Source organism: Gopherus evgoodei, chromosome 14, assembly GCF_007399415.2.
Source record: "Gopherus evgoodei ecotype Sinaloan lineage chromosome 14, rGopEvg1_v1.p, whole genome shotgun sequence".
Classification (NCBI taxonomy): domain Eukaryota; kingdom Metazoa; phylum Chordata; order Testudines; family Testudinidae; genus Gopherus; species Gopherus evgoodei.
Window position 1 is genome coordinate 12587251 of NC_044335.1, and position 17875 is coordinate 12605125.

A 17875-nucleotide genomic window follows, 5' to 3' on the forward strand; every position below is an offset into this window, starting at 1 on the left:
AAACTGTGGTTGAAAGTACAGAACAATGCCAAAGAAATGATGTAAACTAATTTTATTGGAACTAAGAAGACTGTTAATTAGGGATTCAAAGCTACAAGCGAAGAATTAGTTTTGTTATAGCAACAGACCTTATGGTGAGGTGAAGTGTACACATATCAACCATTGGCTGCTTGTTTTGACTTGAGAGTTTTGGATGGGACAAAGTTGCCACCTCTTTTAGGTATTTATTTTCTGTGGAGTACTTGGCAAACTGCTCTGCACACAGCATGAGAATGGAGCAGTGTTGCCACAGGTGGGGATGCAGGGTTTTACCGCCAGCCCTTCTTTTTCCTGATCCTAAAAGATGTCCTGACCAGACTAGATGAGGAGAGGGAATCAGGTGATATTTATCTCCATGGCTGTGCCCTGAGCAACTCCTGAGATGTGAATCTAAGGTTCCTACTGCTCCCCTCCTCCCCATGTGTCACTTTCCTTCCCTATTTTATACCTCTTACATCTTTCCTGTCTCTAATTTTTTGCTCTCTACTTAGTGAGAGTCTGGCTGAGCCAGACAGGTTCATTGCAAAACTTTGCTGTGATTTCTCTGGCTAGCTAAGAGTGATGCTGTGTGTTGTGCCTGTAGCTTTCTGACAACTAAAGTGCAAACATGACGAACCAAAGCTGCATTTCCTTATCTTTTTGCTCTTCAGTGCCTAGTCCCCTTTTTGTACATTTGTCTCTTTTTGTAGACGAACAAGCATGGAAAAGAACCAGAGGCCATAGCTACATTGATATCCCCAGGATTACTACAGCAGATCTATCTGTCATGGATATAAAAATGCTAGCAGCTTCTCTACATTAGTGCTCCCATTGTTGCTTGCACAAGTGGAGTTGCTGCCATACTAGAGCAGTGGTGGGACAACTCCCAAAATCCTACCCTGAAATAGCCTCATTTCCCTTTTCCCCCACATGGATAGGTAAGATTATCTGAGAGTCCCACAGAAGGTTTTTGTCCTTTGAAAAATGTCTGTACAGAAAGAGAAGGAAAGGAGATTGCTAAAATGAAGACTAGCTTGATTTTTTTCATCTTAAAATGAAAGAGGGAAAGACAATTGTTTGCTTTAATACCAATAATACCTAATGCTTGCATTTTTCTCTGTAGATCTCAAAGTGCATTACAAAGGGTGTAAGTGTCGTTATCACAGTTTTATAGATGAGGAAACTGAGGCACAGAGTGAACTGGCTGGGAATAGAATCTAGATGTTCTGATTTTTTCAGTCCATTGTTCTATCCACTAGGTCACATGGCCTCCCTGTAGCACAATAAACAAAACCAAGCATCTGGCAACTAAAACTGAGACCCAAATTACTGCTAATATAGCAGTTAAAACAGTAATGACTGGAGTAATTTTAATGATAATATTGTGCAGAACCTATGTGTTATCTGCATTGTACAGATGGGGAAGATGAGAAGATCAAAGTAATCTCTGGTTTAATTCCTTTCCCTTCAGATGAAGGGATGAATTTGGCTCACAAGGCTGACTGGGCCAAGTCACAAAAATGAGTGGCTGTGATGGGATTAAAATTAAAATCAAAATTCAGAATTACCTGGCTAGCAATCCTGTGCTCAGTCCACTAAAGCACATTGCCCCTTAATCGATACACACAATTTAGGCAATTTGCCCCAGGCCCCACAGTATTCTATAGTATTGCAACTTTTTTATGGAAGAGGCCCTTGAACTTGCTTTGCCTCAGGCCCCCTGAATCCTCTGGGCAGCCCTGGTGTGTATTGCCAGATGATCACCCCATGAGATTAGAAATAGAAACCCATAAGTGTTGCAGGCCAGCATGATTGAGTTCCATTATCAGAATTGTGTATGGAAACATACAAGGCCTAGCAAGCATTACGCCAATGCTATTAGCTGCTTTCAGGGCCACCCATTAAAATTGAAATAACATTTATAACTAAAGGTCAACCCTTAAAATGATATAAAGGCATTACAATAGTGTTTGAGAGAGAACATGGCTCCGATTGCTTTATTATAATGTCTGATAAAGAAAATGTGAAGATAGGTTAATATCTTAGTAGTTTAGAAAAGTTCGTAAATAAGATACAGATTCTAATCAATCATAAGAGCTTTCTAAGGTAGGTAGAGTTAAGAAGGTGACATTTACTTAGATACCTGTGTTTAGAGAACCATTCTGCTGACCATCGCCCTGAATATAAGCTGCTTCTATTTGGTTAGTGGCAGGCTCCCAGATGGATAGCATTTAAATGACTATTGTTATCCGTATAGAGCTCCAACAGGATCCTCCACTTGCTCAGGTTAACATCTAGTTTTCTGTGTTTGACAGCACTTTGCATTAATAAAGTACGCTTTCAAACAAATATCATTCCCTGCTGTTTTGTTTTGTTTTTAACAGCCCACTATTGTTTGAGGTTAATCACTGAAACAGTTGGACTCTAGCGTTACGGATGTGTGACCATTATAAAATAGCAAAGTATTTTCTAGCAGTTTGGGTTCAATCTGTTTTCAATCTTAACTAACATTTGACAGTTAACAGAATTTAATTTCATTTATTCTTTTGTCAGTTGACTGTTTTCATTACATCTAAATTATTTTTCTATTTTTAGCTTTTTGTTTTTTTCCAGATTCCATCCATAATTAGTCTTACCCCAGCCCTGTTCACATAGCAACACTGGCTGGTAAGGGTAAGAATGCAAAGAGAGAGTGACAGAGCTGCATGCTTTGATAAGGAAGAGCCTTGCCTTTATTAATACCAACTAATCAAATGGTAGGTAGCAGTTAAATGGCGATTATAATTAACCCTTCTAACTGCCATCCTTTATCTGAGAAAATTGTGTATTTAGAGAGCAAAAATGTTCTCCCTTTCTGGCAGAAGTGATTTTGTTTTGTTGTAACAACTCATCAGCAACTTTTCACTGTGGAACTAAAGTTATAAAATATTATATATTTACAGTAGTTATTGCTTGCCATATTACTTGAGTGCTCTGTCTTTCAATTGATATGTTAGCATCATTGGTCATAGCAGTCTGTACAATACTTAGTTTAAATGGGCCAAATCCTGTAAGCGTTACTCCAATAAAACTTCCACAGAAAACCAGTGGGTGTTGTGCCTTATCCAGAATTGCATGATTGGGTCCTATGAGCCGAGTTATAGTCCCAGCTTGCGTTGGTGCAAATTCAGAGTAAATCCACTTCTTTCAATGAGCTTACTCCAGTTATACACTGATTTTTTCAGAAGTGCTGAGCACCCACAAATCCCATAAGAGTCAGTGGAAGCTGCAGGTATTCAGCATCTTTGAAAATCGGGCCATATATCTGTGCTTTATATTCATAAAGGGGTTTTGCTAATGTTGTCTTGAGATCTAAAAGACATGCAGCGCTTTTCACTCGGTACTAGATTGAGTGTAAAGATGCCTGCCATCCCAAGCTTGTCAGAAGAACAGTACAGCAGTAAACTGCTGTTTGTTCGGTGCCTTGCCATACCGTCTGGCAGATGTAAGCTAACTACAGGAGGTCATATATACAGGCAGGCAGGCTGTCCTAATACTACTTTCCTTCTCAGAAGCAGATGAGTGAGTAGAAACAAAGCATTGCTTTCACGATGTGGTGATGAAGGATGACAGTTTGTAGGAGATGAGTCAAAGGTTATTGATGAGAAGATCCATCCAGATAATTGCTATAATTATACCCTGAGGATGCAGTGCCCATCAAAAAGAGTTATGCAATAATTCTATTTATCAATACATACTTGACAGTGAACTTCTATTCTTGGCCTTAAATCAGGCAAGTTCCTCCTTTACATCTAAAGGGAGAAACTTTCATTTTAATTTATTAATCCAATTGTGCTGCTTCTGTTGGCATGTGACAAGGAAATGTTCTTGATCCAAAACAAAAAAGCAATTGTGATTTTTTTTTTTAGACAAGTTACTGATAAACAAAAATACCACTTTTTGTTAAATCCTTATGTGTAAGTCGGTTGCTTTGAATCCACAATGAATTCGATAAATAGCATGAGTAAGATAAGTGCAAAATGTCATTCATTGAGAAGGTGCAGCTTTCTTGGAGACCACTTGGTTCATCTTTCTGGAGCGTGCCCAGTGGTGGGTCTGCAATGTAATAGAGAGAACAGCTCAGGGACAAGAACTCTACCTGGAACATTGGGGACTGAATATATCATAGTCGGGGCACTCCCAATGTCCCTGTTGCATTAACACCTGTTCAATCAGCTTCTTGCTGTACCACGTAGATGCTGCAGCAGCATGAGATTCTATGGGGTGTGAATCAAGGAAGTTACTGGAGAACCAGGACAACAGACAGGTGCAAATGCACCAAATTCCCAATCTCATCCTAGCAGTAGCTACTGTTAAATGTACAGTTAGTGTTAGACAACATTTTCAAAACTAGAAGCCTAAAGTGAGGTATCTAAGTTGATATTTAGGCTCCTGAATGTATGGAGAAGAGGCAGAGACCATTTAATTTCCTATACATTGAGTAACAGATTTTTAAAGGTACTCCAGGTACTTTAAGATGTAGATATAATCATAAAATGTAGGACTGGAAGGGACCACGGTAGGCAATCTCGTCCAGCCCCCTGCACTGAGGTATGACTTATTATCTAGATAGGCACCTAATGAGAATTTCAAAGCACCTATGTGCCTATCTCTCATTGATTTAATTGGGAAGTCAATAGGAGTTAGGGGCCTAGTGGCATTTTCAAAGCATCTATCTGCATTTTGGGCGTGTAAGTACCTTTAAATATCTGGCCCTTAACCTTAATGTGGTTAACGGCTATGGGCCAGATTGATGTCAGTAATGCCAGTATAAATCAGTACCAAAGCAATGGTTTTACACCAGTGTAGCAGCCTAGAACGTTGATTTCTAATACTGAAAGACCCCTTTTTGGATCCCATGACTGAGAAACTGTACATTCCCTGAAATCATTAAACACATTAACCATAGATAATATTTTTTTCAAAATTCATGCTTTTATGAAAATACTAGAAGTCCATCTAGTTATCAGGAAAGAATCAGTACAGGTTGAAATGATACATAGTTTCCTACAGCTTTAACTAGCCAGATGCCACTCTTCAGTAGTTAGAGACTGGACTGGGAACTTTTTGTTTATAAAGTAATTAAAGGATTTAAGGGAAATGTATCTTTAATGCTTAATAAATCTTTTTTTTAAGAGTAACTTACAAGTATCTGACAGTAGCAAGACTGTAACATACCCTGCCAATCAAATGCATCTGGGATTTTTGAAGAAGGAATTAATTTGAAAAATACATGTAATTTGGATAATGAAATTGTTTAATCCCATGTCGGGTGACCAGACAGCAAGTGTGAAAAATTGGGACAGGGTTGGGGGGTAATAGGTGCCTATATAAGAAAAAAAATCTCCAAATATTGGGACCATCCCTATAAAATTGGGACATCTGTTCACTGTAATCCCATGAGGCCATGTTCCCCCTTCTGCTGTATGACAGAGGCAATAGGGTATGTGCAACTACCAAATGTATCCAGGAAGGGGAGGGGATGTGGCATGTTCTCCCTCAGCCCATTGGTGGCTTCCTGTGTGTATGTGGCTCCTTGGGATTTTCAGAGGTGTCTCTAACTAGAAAGTGAGTGGGCACTTTGGGCAGAACACTGCATTCATTAAGGTATTTGACTACACTTGTCCATCACCCTCCAGTGCCTTTGGAGGTATAATACTTTACTATAGTACCAGTGCTTTGGTGATGCACCTTTTTCCCCTTCTCAGTGTTTTTGTAAGAAAAATAATTGAGCCAGTTCCTTTATTACTGTTTAAGACACAAATTTTTGTATAGTGTATTGATTATTGCCATATTTTGCTCCTTTTAATGCAAGCTTTCTAGAGAAAGCCACAGCTGTTGCTTGCTGCTTTATGTCTACCCCATAGAGAAAACAACAGGATAATATAATCTCATGCTACTTTGGAGTGTTACAAAACATCACGTCCGGTGCTTCTTAATAAGTAGGATTACAATCCACAAGCTTTGTGGATACATTTATGAGTGCAGCTAAAGCTAACAGCATAACACCATTACTTGTCAATTCCAGTTCTCAGAGACATTAAGTTTAATTGAGTGAAGAACGAAAAAGCCCTCTTAATCTAAACAGTGCATTCACTAAGCAAGAGTTAAAATGGCATGAACTGACTGACCCACGGAAATCATGTCTTTGCTTCGCACACAAACAATAATTTACATTCTAAAAATGTTTACATCACAAAATGCTTCCGCTTTTAGGCAACCAGCTATTTAACAAGAGACTCGTCTACACCGGGACACCCAAAACAATAGGAAGTAAAATGAGTTGTTTCCAAGAAGATAGTGTCTATACTGTAGCAAACCAACAAAAAGGAGCAAAAACAGCTTGCCCACACTTTTGCGAGGAAGTGTGTTCCTAAGGCAAATATGACCTTGTTTTATTAACAGACTTTATATCTGAAGAAACGGACAGTGCATTTTTCAGACTACGTGTCCTACATAATGGTTTTCTATGGTTACCAGAGATTGCCAAAATTAAGAGGTGCTAGGGTTACCTGGCACTGCATTAAACAAAGGCTTGTTCCTCTCTGATGCATTCTGGGGATTGTTGGCATGTCCAGGCATGCTCCTCTCTTACAACAATTACACAAAGGCTTTGAGAGAGCTATTTTTCTGGAAGCTATTTGGCTTTTTTCTTAATCCTCCTATATTTTTCTCTTCCTCTGTCTTTCTGATCAGATTCCAAGAAAGTGTGATGAGAAGGAAGACTGTTTTTCCTTTAAGTAGATGCTGGTGTAGGCATTATAGTACAGTAATAAATCTTTGCTCTTAGATGGGGGTTAGCCTGCAGCCAGGAGTCCCATTGACTCCAATGAGACTTCAGTGGGAGTACTCCTGTGAGTAAAGACTGCAGGATCCAGTTCACAGTGGTTCATGTCTTTAAAAGTGCCATGCAAACACTCGCTAATTGAATTCTCACAGTATTCCTCTGAGGAAAGTAGATACTATTACACCCACTGAAAAATTGAGACACTAGCCTCTCTATATTCTAGCATTGTACAATGAGTTGTCTATATGGTGATTTTTTTTTCTTTTTTGTTTCTAATATAAAAATCCAATAAATTTTTCACTGACCTCCATGGGAGTGTGTGGAGGAGAGCATGTGTCATTCAGACTATAATCCTCTTTTTAACACTGGTTCAATAATAACACTTCCTGCACCAAATACCTGCTCCCTGATCTTATTCAGGTTCAGATAATATTGAGCCAAACAGCACAATAGTTAATATATAGAATGAGCCAACCTGTGTAGGAGCTACATTTGATGTATACCCATAAACGTTTTTGAATTGTTCAGCCCTTTTTTCGTTACGAGAGGAAAGTTGTAGTGCAAGTTTCAGGACCAGCAAACGATTGCCGTGTTTGCAGAAATAAGCCCTTGTGCAGTGAGCCCACATTTCCAAACTGGCTTGAAGGGGCCTCTTTTAGCAGGATCTGGGTTAGTTGTGACTCTTTGGCCTATCCTGCTGGCTAGTGGATGGCAGCAGCCTCTAAAACTTCATTGTTTTCAAGGCAATCACCAACCACAAGCAGCACAAAGAAAAATGTCACAAGTAAAAGCTCATTAAAACTCAAGTTTACAAGCTTGTGACAGCTGCCCAGGGATGGCAGATGTCAGTGAGGCGAGAAGAAAATTCCTCTGTTGACAGGGAAGTAGGTCCGACTGCTGGGGGCAGAGCAGGGACTTGGCCTGCCCCCACCAGTCAGGGCAGCCTTTTGGTGAGTATTGAGATATAATACGTGCTGACAGGCACTCACCCAACTTTGTTCATCCCTCACTTCTTCTTGTGGGCTTCCTGCCTGCCATGAAGCCCCATTGGGCTGGATCAAATTGGGAGAAAACATCAGGATTTTTGGTGCAGGAGCCAAAAGGACTATCTATCACCCAATAGCCATGAAGATTTTTGTCTCTAACATTCCCCCTCTCAACTCCCCAGCATGCATGTGCGTGCCCCACAAAACTTTTGGGTCTCAATGTTCCAGTTGCCCAAACACACCCCACAACTTTAACAGAACTTTCTGGCCCCAAAATTCAATTTGATGGCTCCCAACCCCCTCAGCAACTGCCACAGGATATTCAGGGTCCCATTATTTGACCTAACAGCTCCAATCCCCCTTCCTTCCCTTCTCCCCAATTCCCATGGAACTCTCAGCTCCAGGAGTTCCCAAAACACCCCTCTCAAACGCATGTGTGCACACAGAGATACGCACTTGCTGAGCTCACAGACACCCACCTTTACACAAACAAGCCACGGTCCGATCACACAAATAGTTTAATTATGTGTGTAAATATTAATGAAGCACATACTTACCTGATTTGCATACAAATGTGAGACACTAGTGTCAGCAGATGTGCACTCAATTTTGCGGGTCACCCATTGCAGGACACTTTCAAAAATGTGGCCCTCCCTGTAATTTTGCACTCTAAACTCAGAGAGGTGTTAAAAGAATTAAAATGGAGCTGCACACAAATAGTCTGCTCACTTTACTGTCTTAAGAAACTTTAATTATAGAGATCCCTAAAGATGTAGTGCAGCTAAAGTGGCTGAGTAGTATTTAAAGCTGAGACACTTAAATAACCAGTTGGATTTGAGCTCTAATAAATTACTGTGTTTTGATGGCAAAAATTCAGTGAGAGTGTGACAGTCAGATGGGGGTTTGGCAGCAAAAGTTTTAAAAATAGTCTTAAATTACAGGAAATTACAGCAAGCAGCTCCTTTGAGTTCTGTTTTTCCAATGCATTATGTGCCTGGGCAGCTAGGCAGCCTGCTGGTAAGCTTTTGACCTTTTGTGTATGGAATAAAATATGCAGATGTAATATTATGAGTGCAAGGATGGGAACCAGTAACTTTACACTGGGAGATTGTGTAATGAGTGTTTCGCAGGGTTTATCAAAGGTGTTCCTCATCGGCATCTAAAAGTTTACATTAAGCCAGCTAAAAATTAGAACTGCTAATGCCAGCTTGTAGGCAATATGTGTATCACAGAGATGTTGTAACATTCAAAAATGGTAGGTCAATTGGTGCTCATTTTAAAAAAATGATTTTTTCCAGATGCTTGTCTCCTTAAACTGGTGACTATTATAGTCAATAGAGTTTCTCCAGAATTACATTGGTGTAATTAAGAACCAGATCTCAGTTACCCTGGAAAAACGCGTGAGATCAGAATCAGGCCCTATTTTACTCTCACTAAAACTAAATTTCTGTAAAATAAAAATTAAACAAATCTAGCTAAGGTACTAATAATGCTCCTGTTGCCATTGGATTTGATTTCCTCACAATCTTTGATGTATTTATCATCACAACACCCCCGTGGAATACAGCAGTGCTATTACCTCCATTTTATTGATGGGGACCAAAGTGACATGCCCAACGTAACATAGAAACTCTGTGGTGGAGCAGGGACACGCACCCAGGTCCCCCAAACCAGGCCTAGGCTCCAGTCACTGGACCATTCCTACCTCAGTGAACAGGGAAATATAGTGAGGAAAATACTTGATGTAAGGTTTCATTCTTTAAGGATCTAATAATCTAATGCCCACTGAAGTCAATGGCTTGAGTGGATTGTGGATCAGGACTTTACATAACATGAACTATACTAAGTGAGAGAGCCTGTATGATAATGTGGAACTGCTGCAGAAGATATTTATTGCTATAACTGGGATGACCACACAACTCATGAGTAAAGTTAGTTGAAAAATAGGGAAATAATTTCAATATTTTTTTTTCCCAAAATTCCGAAGTTGTTTCCATTTTGCAATGTTTGAAATGGACCCTTTTCCAAAGTTTTTCAAACACTATTTTAAAGCATTTTAGCAACATTGTTTGTGAAATTACCAAAATTCCTCATTTACTGAAAATCTGATTTTCTTAGGCTACATCTGCACTACACAGCCTGTGCTGACATAGCTATGTCATCATAGTCCATAGTGTAGATGCAGCATACGCTGACAAAAGGAGTTTTTCTGCTGATGTAGGGACATTGTCTCCCCTAAGCGTGTTAGCCAGGCCGGCAAACGCACTCTTCTACAGCTTCAGAGATTTGGTTTGGATAAGATTCCAAAGTTTTACCAAATGTTTCACCAAATACAAACAATTTTACAGTTGTAGAATATGCAAAAACCAGGTAGAACGCTTTGCTAAAACAAGTTTGTGCTCCCTGCTTCTGCTCAGTCTGGAAATGCTGTGAGAACAGATTTCTCATGGGATTTTTGTCACAGGGAACAAAGAAGCATAGAGGCATAAAAAATAATGTGATAAGAAAAGTTATCCAAGCCTTTCCTTCTCTTGCCCTCTTTAAAGATTCGCTTAAGGTTCTTTTCAAGTGTACCCAAAGGTTTGTGTCAGTTCTTATTTTATATCCAAACTAAATTGCCAAACCCTAATTCTAACCAGCTGCTCCTCTTTCTTTATGTGAAATCTTTTTCTTTTCCCCCACATTTTGACCAAGACAATTTTTCAATAGATTAACTATTCCTGATTACCTCGTGCCATCAAATTTATACTGCAGCATGTATTCTGCAGCTGAATTTATTTTAATCTCATTTTCAAAGAAGTTGGTTTAACTTTAAATGATTTACCTCTCATGTAAAAAGGCCATTCACAAATGAGATTTTCCTATGCAAAAAATGAGTTTTGGGCTGTAAATAAGTGACTTACACAACAGTAGAAGTCTGGCCATTCATATAAGAGGCAATACAAACCACATTCATTGAATGGCAGTTTCTAAAATTCATTGCTGATGCCTATCAATAAATGAGATGACTTCAACAAGTTCATTTGCACAGTGTAGGACTAATGAACTCCTTAAGTTGGTAGATTCAAGACTGCATGGCTCCACTACCGTATCGGACTTCAACAAAATGAGCGTGAAAGATGTATTTTAAAGTAACTTGTTTTAAAGGTGACCTGGAAAGGATTTTTAAAACAGTTTATATAGATATAGATGATATAGATATAGACATGTCTGTTTTAGTACAGTTTGTAGCAATGAAGTACTCATGTTAATTTACCTATTCAAACTACTAAAATAATCTTGTGATGCCTTTTGTTGTCAGTTTGAAAGCTACTGTATCTGTTGCATCTGTTCTACATAAGAGATTTGAGATTAGATGAAGTAATAGTTTGCTTACGTAAGTGTGTTCATGAAAGGACGTATGAATTGGGTAAGATATACACTCTATAGATTGTTGGTCACCTTGAGCTGACAGGCAGTGGAATCTGGTTGGGTCGGGAACCTAAATACAGCAAGGTGAATTTTCTGAGAAACCTAGAGCTTTGTGCAGAGCTCTTGCTCTGCTTTGGGTTTCCCAACCAGAGAGTCCGTTGGATTGGCCTGGAAGAGGGTCGGGGAAGTGGTGGTAGCAGAGGAGGATTTTGCAGGACTGGATTTGGGCAATGAAGAACCAAATTTTGCTAGACAGGCCTATAAAGCTACTGAGCTGACTTCACAAGGGCTGGACACAGGCAGCCACTGACTTGATGGAGTTGACCTCATGGTATCAAACCAGGTAACTGCAGGTCAGAGCTGGATCTGGTGTGGCAGGCTCTTCAGCAGAAAATTGGATTTTCAGCCCAGGGGCTCCCATGATGAGCCACTTCCTCTCACCAGAGGGGAAGCAGTGGTGCATTATGAGAGAGATTGTCTAACCAAGGAGCCTGTGGAGAATGAAAGCATGAAAAACTTGAACATCAACTCCCATGAGATGCCTTGGCCACATTCCCATATTAAAATGTTTAATTTTTTTCATCAAAAGGTCTACAATTTTTGTGCTTGTGAGAGGACATGTTTTCCAACCAGCTCCACCCACTTTTCTACCACTGAATCTATTTGGATTTGTGATTGACTGTTTAGATGGGTGAGGATTGTCTTGTGAATAAGTGTTTTGAGCCTGAATAAGCCAGATAATTAACAGCTGGGGCTGTGGGTAGGTCAGAATCCTTATATGGGTTTTGCTCATTTTTATTTCTGTGCAACTCTTTGATTGACATGTTTTCCCCTAGTTAAAGGTATTTGTGGTTTTGAATTCCCAAGGACTCACATGTGCTTGTGAGTGGGAAAGAAACACCTGTGAAGATGACCAGGTGATTTACATTTTAAGTTCCTAAAATCTGGGAGTGAATAATGTTTTAGGTGGGGAGGTTTATTCACATTAGGAAGGGTCCCCATGAATCATAGAATATCAGGGTTGGAAGGGACCTCAGGAGGTCATCTAGTCCAACTCCCTGCTCAAAACAGGACCAATTCCCAACTAAATCATCCCAGTCAGGGCTTTGTCAAGCCTGACCTTAAAAACCTCTAAGGAAGGAGATTCCACTACCTCCTACATATTATTTATGCAGGCCCTGGTCACTGCCACTACCAGCTGGTAGAAGGGTTATAGAAATATCAGGTATGTCAGGAATGGTCTTCACTGATTTTGTCTGAATCCCAGAAACATGCCTGGTGAGTTCTTACACCATAACACAGGGGTCAGCAACTTTTCAGAAGTGGTGTGCTGAGTCTTCATTTATTCACTCTAATTTAAGGTTACGCGTGCCAGTCATACATTTTAATGTTTTTAGAAGGTCTCTTTCTGTAAGTCTATAATATATAACTAAACTATTGTTGTATGTAAAGTAAATAAGGTTTTTAAAATATTTAAGAAGCTTCATTTAAAATTAAATTAAAATGCAGAGCCTCCTGGACCGCTGGGCTGGACCCGGGCAATGTGCCACTGAAAATCAGCTTGTGTGCCACCTTCGGCACCTGTGCCATAGGCTTCCTACCCCTGCCATAACAGATGGGACCAGAGTGCTAAGTCCTTTAAAAAAAAAAAAAAGACAACCTTCAAAGACATCCTTTCTCTCACTTGTTCTTTAGGCATCGGAGTTAAATATGAGAAAAAAACAAGTTTCCATTGTTTCAGTTGTTCAGTTTTGAGTTTTGTGACATCATTATTTCACTCTTTCTTCAGTTACCACAGTCTTTCAAGCGAGACAAAGCCTGAATTTCTATTGAAAAAAATAAGCAGACATCTCTACTCTCAGGCTTTTTTTTTAATTTACGAACATTTTTCAGATCAATATGCATCAGAAAGAAGCAAGAAATGTTAAAAATCTTTTTATTTTCCTCTTTTGAAGTTCAGCTTTATGATCAATTTTTAACTTCCATATTCCTACTGAAGTAGGTGATATTTTTAAAAAACATTTCAGTGTCAAATACTTGCAAACTTAAGCAATATACATGAAGAAATCTATAATGCAAGATTTCTCTGCTGAAATCATTTCTAGCTACTAGCTGGTGGTGGCACCATTACTCCAGAGGAAGCTAATCTCAAATCTCTTATGTAGAAGAGATGCTACAGATACAGTCTCTTTCAAACTGACTTATCAAAAGGCATCACAAGATTATTTTAGTAGTTTGATTAGATAATTTAACACTTGTACTTCATTACCACAAACTGTTCTAAAACATTCTTAACACTGATTTCTGAGTGTGAAAACCAGCAGGGCTGCTGAACTGGTAGGGGAGGTAAAAAAGTCATGCACAGACTGACGCTGGGACTTCCACCTGAGATTTACACTAGTATAAGTGTAACCAAGGTCTGGTGGGAACTGAGAATTGTTGGCCTGAGAATCTGGCTAGCTGGGCAAGACGGGACTCACTATATTAGGTTTTTCAGAAACATTCAAATACTATGGGGTAGATTCAGACCATGATCTGTGCCAATGGGACTCGCCGAGATCCAGTAGAACCAAAATGGAAGCATTCTAGCATGGCAGAGGCCCCTGGAAAGATGCATCTGTTCAATGGTTCTCTTCAGCAGCCTCTGCTGGTGGAGCTTCCAGATTCCCTGGCCATACATTAAAGCCGCTTCTCCCATGTGGAAACCCCAAGGGAAGGTAGAACTGAAAATACCATTATCTCCCTTTGCCTGGATGGGTTCTTGGAGCACTGAGAGGTGTATTTAAATCGGTCTGCATAACAACAGTGGATCTGGCCCTGTGCACATTAAAATCAAAGCCACTATAAAATAATCAGTTTTTATGTCAGCTATCAGTCCTTGGTGGTTGAATATTTAAAAAAAAAGTTTTAATAGAGAACATAATTTATGATGAAACAGGGAATGAAACTGCTTGCTGGTGTCACCTAAAGCCTGCAGTCCTTTACACAATCATATCCTGTTCTCTTTCTACACCAGTAATATTCTCCATTAGGTTTTTTTCTCCCCCTCTTCTTTTAAACCCTGGAAAAATTAGTAAAATTAATTCTAAACTCTGTTTGCCTTTATTATGCTGATTATTAGCGTTTCATTTTCTGCATTTCTCATTGCATGTGGATAAGAACAAGACCACAATCCTACATCCCCTGGTTTAGTTTTCACAAAGGCTCTGGTTTGTGGTGTGATCAGTTGATAAGCTTCCTCATAGCTCTTTGTTTACTACATAATTACTCTACCAATGTGCACAGGATTCTGTCTGTGGAGCAAGCACAGGCATTCATTTTCCATCAGCTGCTATGATAGAGAGAGCCTCATTCTGTTCTCATTTATACTCATCTAAATCAGGAGTCATTTCCTTGAAGTCAGTAGGGTTATACTGGTGGGGGGAAAGGAGTATGAGTGAAAACTCAATTCAATATTTTGTTCATATATTAGAAAGAGAGAGAGAGTGTGTATGTGTAGAGAGAGAAAGTGCAAGCAGTTTTGTAAAAAGTATAATCAATGCTTTTCAGACTGTTTGGATATATCTTATTTTATATACATGATCATATTTAAGATCTGTATCAAATCAAGCACATATGCTACAACTCCTTCCTGATCAGAACATGGCCTGGAAGGACAAGCAAGATGCTTATGTGGGATTTGGGGAAATCTACTAAAATCAGGCAGAGTAGCACAAGGACTGTCCCTCTCCTAGTCTCCACAAAGTTGATTTAAGGTTATTAAATAGACCTTTGGCTTATAAACTTACAACATCTGGGTCATTTTTTCCATCGAGAGAGGTGGCTTCCAAACTTTCAGGAGATTGCTCAAAAATCCTCCCAAGAGCTCCACTGAAAAGACTCTCCATACATATCCATCTTTCAGATGAGATATAAAATGTGGTCCTGGCCACTTGTGGTCTAAAAACTCCATAGCATGATGAGATCCCATAACCCTGAAATTCTGTCTAGTTCCATCTCTTGCATTTGGTACCGTCCTAATTCCTTGTGTCATTTCCTAGATTTGTCTTACATTTATAGGTAGGTTTTACTCAGGGGCAACTTGAGGGAGGGGCACAAAGGGTAAGGGTTAAGGTCAAGTGACCCTCCCCAGGGTCAAGTGCCCCCAGCAGCTGGCCCAGGCAGGGAGAGGAAGGGACCGGGCCAGAGCCTTTCCTCTTCCAGCCACGCTGCCTGGGATGCTGCCCAGTGCAGTGCAGCAGCTGCCACCCACCCAGGCCCGTTATACATGGAGGAGGGGTTGCTGAGTTTAGATTCTTTTGTGAGTGGCAGAGCCATGCTAGTGGCTGCATATTAATCTGTGTCTGTGTTCTCTAACTTTGGCTTTAGTTTGTTTTTCCTGAAATGACTCCTATGTAGAGCTGAGTTTTTCAGTATTTTACAAAGTTAATACTTAATACTAAAAAACACGTATAGCATTATCTATTACCTACAGTGACTTGTACTGGGATATACATTTGCTCTCTCTTCACAGGGAAGTTGTTTGATGATCTAAAAATTCCACAGCATGTTGAGATCCCATAACCTGTCCAGTTCCATTTTCTCATTATTTTAGAGGCTTTCTCATTCTCTGAAATAATGGGGAAATGGTAGGTTCCTTGATCCAGGGTATATTTTAAAGTATGTTTTAGGATCAAACAAACACTAAAACTATACCACCTATAAATCCTACTACTGGTCTTCACAATTTTCTTTTCTTCCAAAATTATAGAAAGCACAGATTCACTTTCTCTCATAGTTAATATTGGCTTTTATCTGGGCAGGAGTCACTCATGCAAAACTTACTGTGTATAGGACAGTGCCTAAAAATATCCCAAAAGGTCACTGTGCCTCAGACAGAAGGCAGTGCTCCTTCCAGGCACCGGCACTAGGAAATTCAGGTCTTTGTTTAATATTCATTGTGCATATTCTAAACAGTCAGTGCATGTTTTAAAATACACTGCACAAACATGCACCAATGAACATTTTATAATCCGAGAGACTGCCCAGTGGACCTCAGCTTTTCACTGGTGATTTCAGTATGGTCATACTATTCACTGCCCTTTTGACCTCTTTTTATAAGGTTTACAAATTGGGCCCACACTTTCAGAATTGCACAGGTACTTGAAAAAGTCTTGAATGCATTTCCATGCCTAACTTGTGCTCACAGTTACTGTAAATGAAAATGCAATGACAATAACAATGTGCATAAATTTCCGATTAGATTTGCACTATTGTTAACCAGGATTGTGCTTATGATGATCATTTTGCATGCATATCATTCTGAAAATTTTGCTCTTTGGTTCTCCCCTCCCACCCCCGAGTGATTATATGGATTTTGCAAAATATGCTCAACTATTATATGTATTTTAAAAGGCCAGATTCTCTACTGTGTCTAATTGACAGTCCATTATAGCTTCCCAGTTCTGTCCCCCAGCTCTGCCCAGGCACAGGTTAGAATCTCCTCCTGGCCTAAGGGTCCATCTGCTAGCAGAGCTTAGTACTCATAGTGCATTGGCCTCAACCACTTCTCTCTCACTCACTCTGTACCCCCCTTGATATTCAAACCAGCTTACCAGATCACAATGCTATTGACACTCCTACGCTGTCAGCTGCAGAGCAGGTGTCATTAGGACCCAGATACGCTAGTTGTTGATTGTTGGGGAGGGAGTTAGGGCTGGATTCCATTGTTTTTCCTGCAGGAGCAGTACAAAGGGAAGGGATGACAAAGGCCGGCGAAACCTTTTTTGACATCCCTGTCTTTGTACCCAAACAAAACTGAAGGGTCAGAGCCTGTCCTAAGATATGCACCAATCCAAGCATTATGCCTTTAACTGGCCAACCTGAATCTAAGATTGTTGCATCTCTGCCTGGAAAATGCCAAAATGCTTAGATTTTTAAAGACTCTGTCCATTTTACTAGACCAAGAAACTGACCAACCTGAACATTGTTCCCATCAGGATCATCTCACAGTCTAGAATTTCCATGTGTATGGCTTTTGAATTCACCCTACAAAACTGTAACAAAAGACTGGTGCTGAGCTTTCCATCTGCCTATGTGATGATTGTATGCTTGGACTACTGTGCATGCACCACACCTTTCACAAGATATATGCACTGACTGTTATATGTCGACTTAAAATAATTGAGTTCCTGTTCAGCATGAATTGTTTGGGGTGGGAATTCTATTGCTGGGGATCCAGAAAGTGAAGCCAGGCAGATGGAATGTCTGCAGAAATAACACAATCATAATAAATATCAGTAATGTTAATTTCTGCTTGAAGAGAAGCAGAAGGAGCCCCATCAGGATAGGTGCTGCACAAATGATGCAAAAAAAAAAAAAGGAAGCAAACTGCTGATGTTGACATTTCCTGGTTTTGCACCATTTTCTATTAAAAACCATATAAAGCAGCCCTTAGCGGCCTCATTCTGTTTAATAATAGGTTCTGAAGATAGACACTTGAAGTCCAGCAGACATGCCACTGGTTTAGCGTGATCAGACAGTGTTAATCTCTTATCTTGTGTTAGGAAACCAGTCTCCTAATGTGATCTCTGCCCTGACAGATGCTTTTATTCCGTAGCTGAAAAAGATGTAGAGCTTAGGGCCGACCATTGCA

The 17875-nt window shown here is 39.8% G+C and overlaps 1 long non-coding RNA gene across 1 annotated transcript in view; it reads left to right on the top strand.

Annotated features, from left to right (window-relative positions):
* The first annotated feature begins 266 nt into the window (after window positions 1–266).
* The window catches only part of LOC115635048, an 84605-nt gene continuing 66996 nt past the window's right edge, over window positions 267–17875 (top strand). The window contains exon 1 of the long non-coding RNA XR_003996504.1: window positions 267–379. This is a non-coding gene — a long non-coding RNA (uncharacterized LOC115635048). The remainder of the gene's footprint in view (window positions 380–17875) is intronic.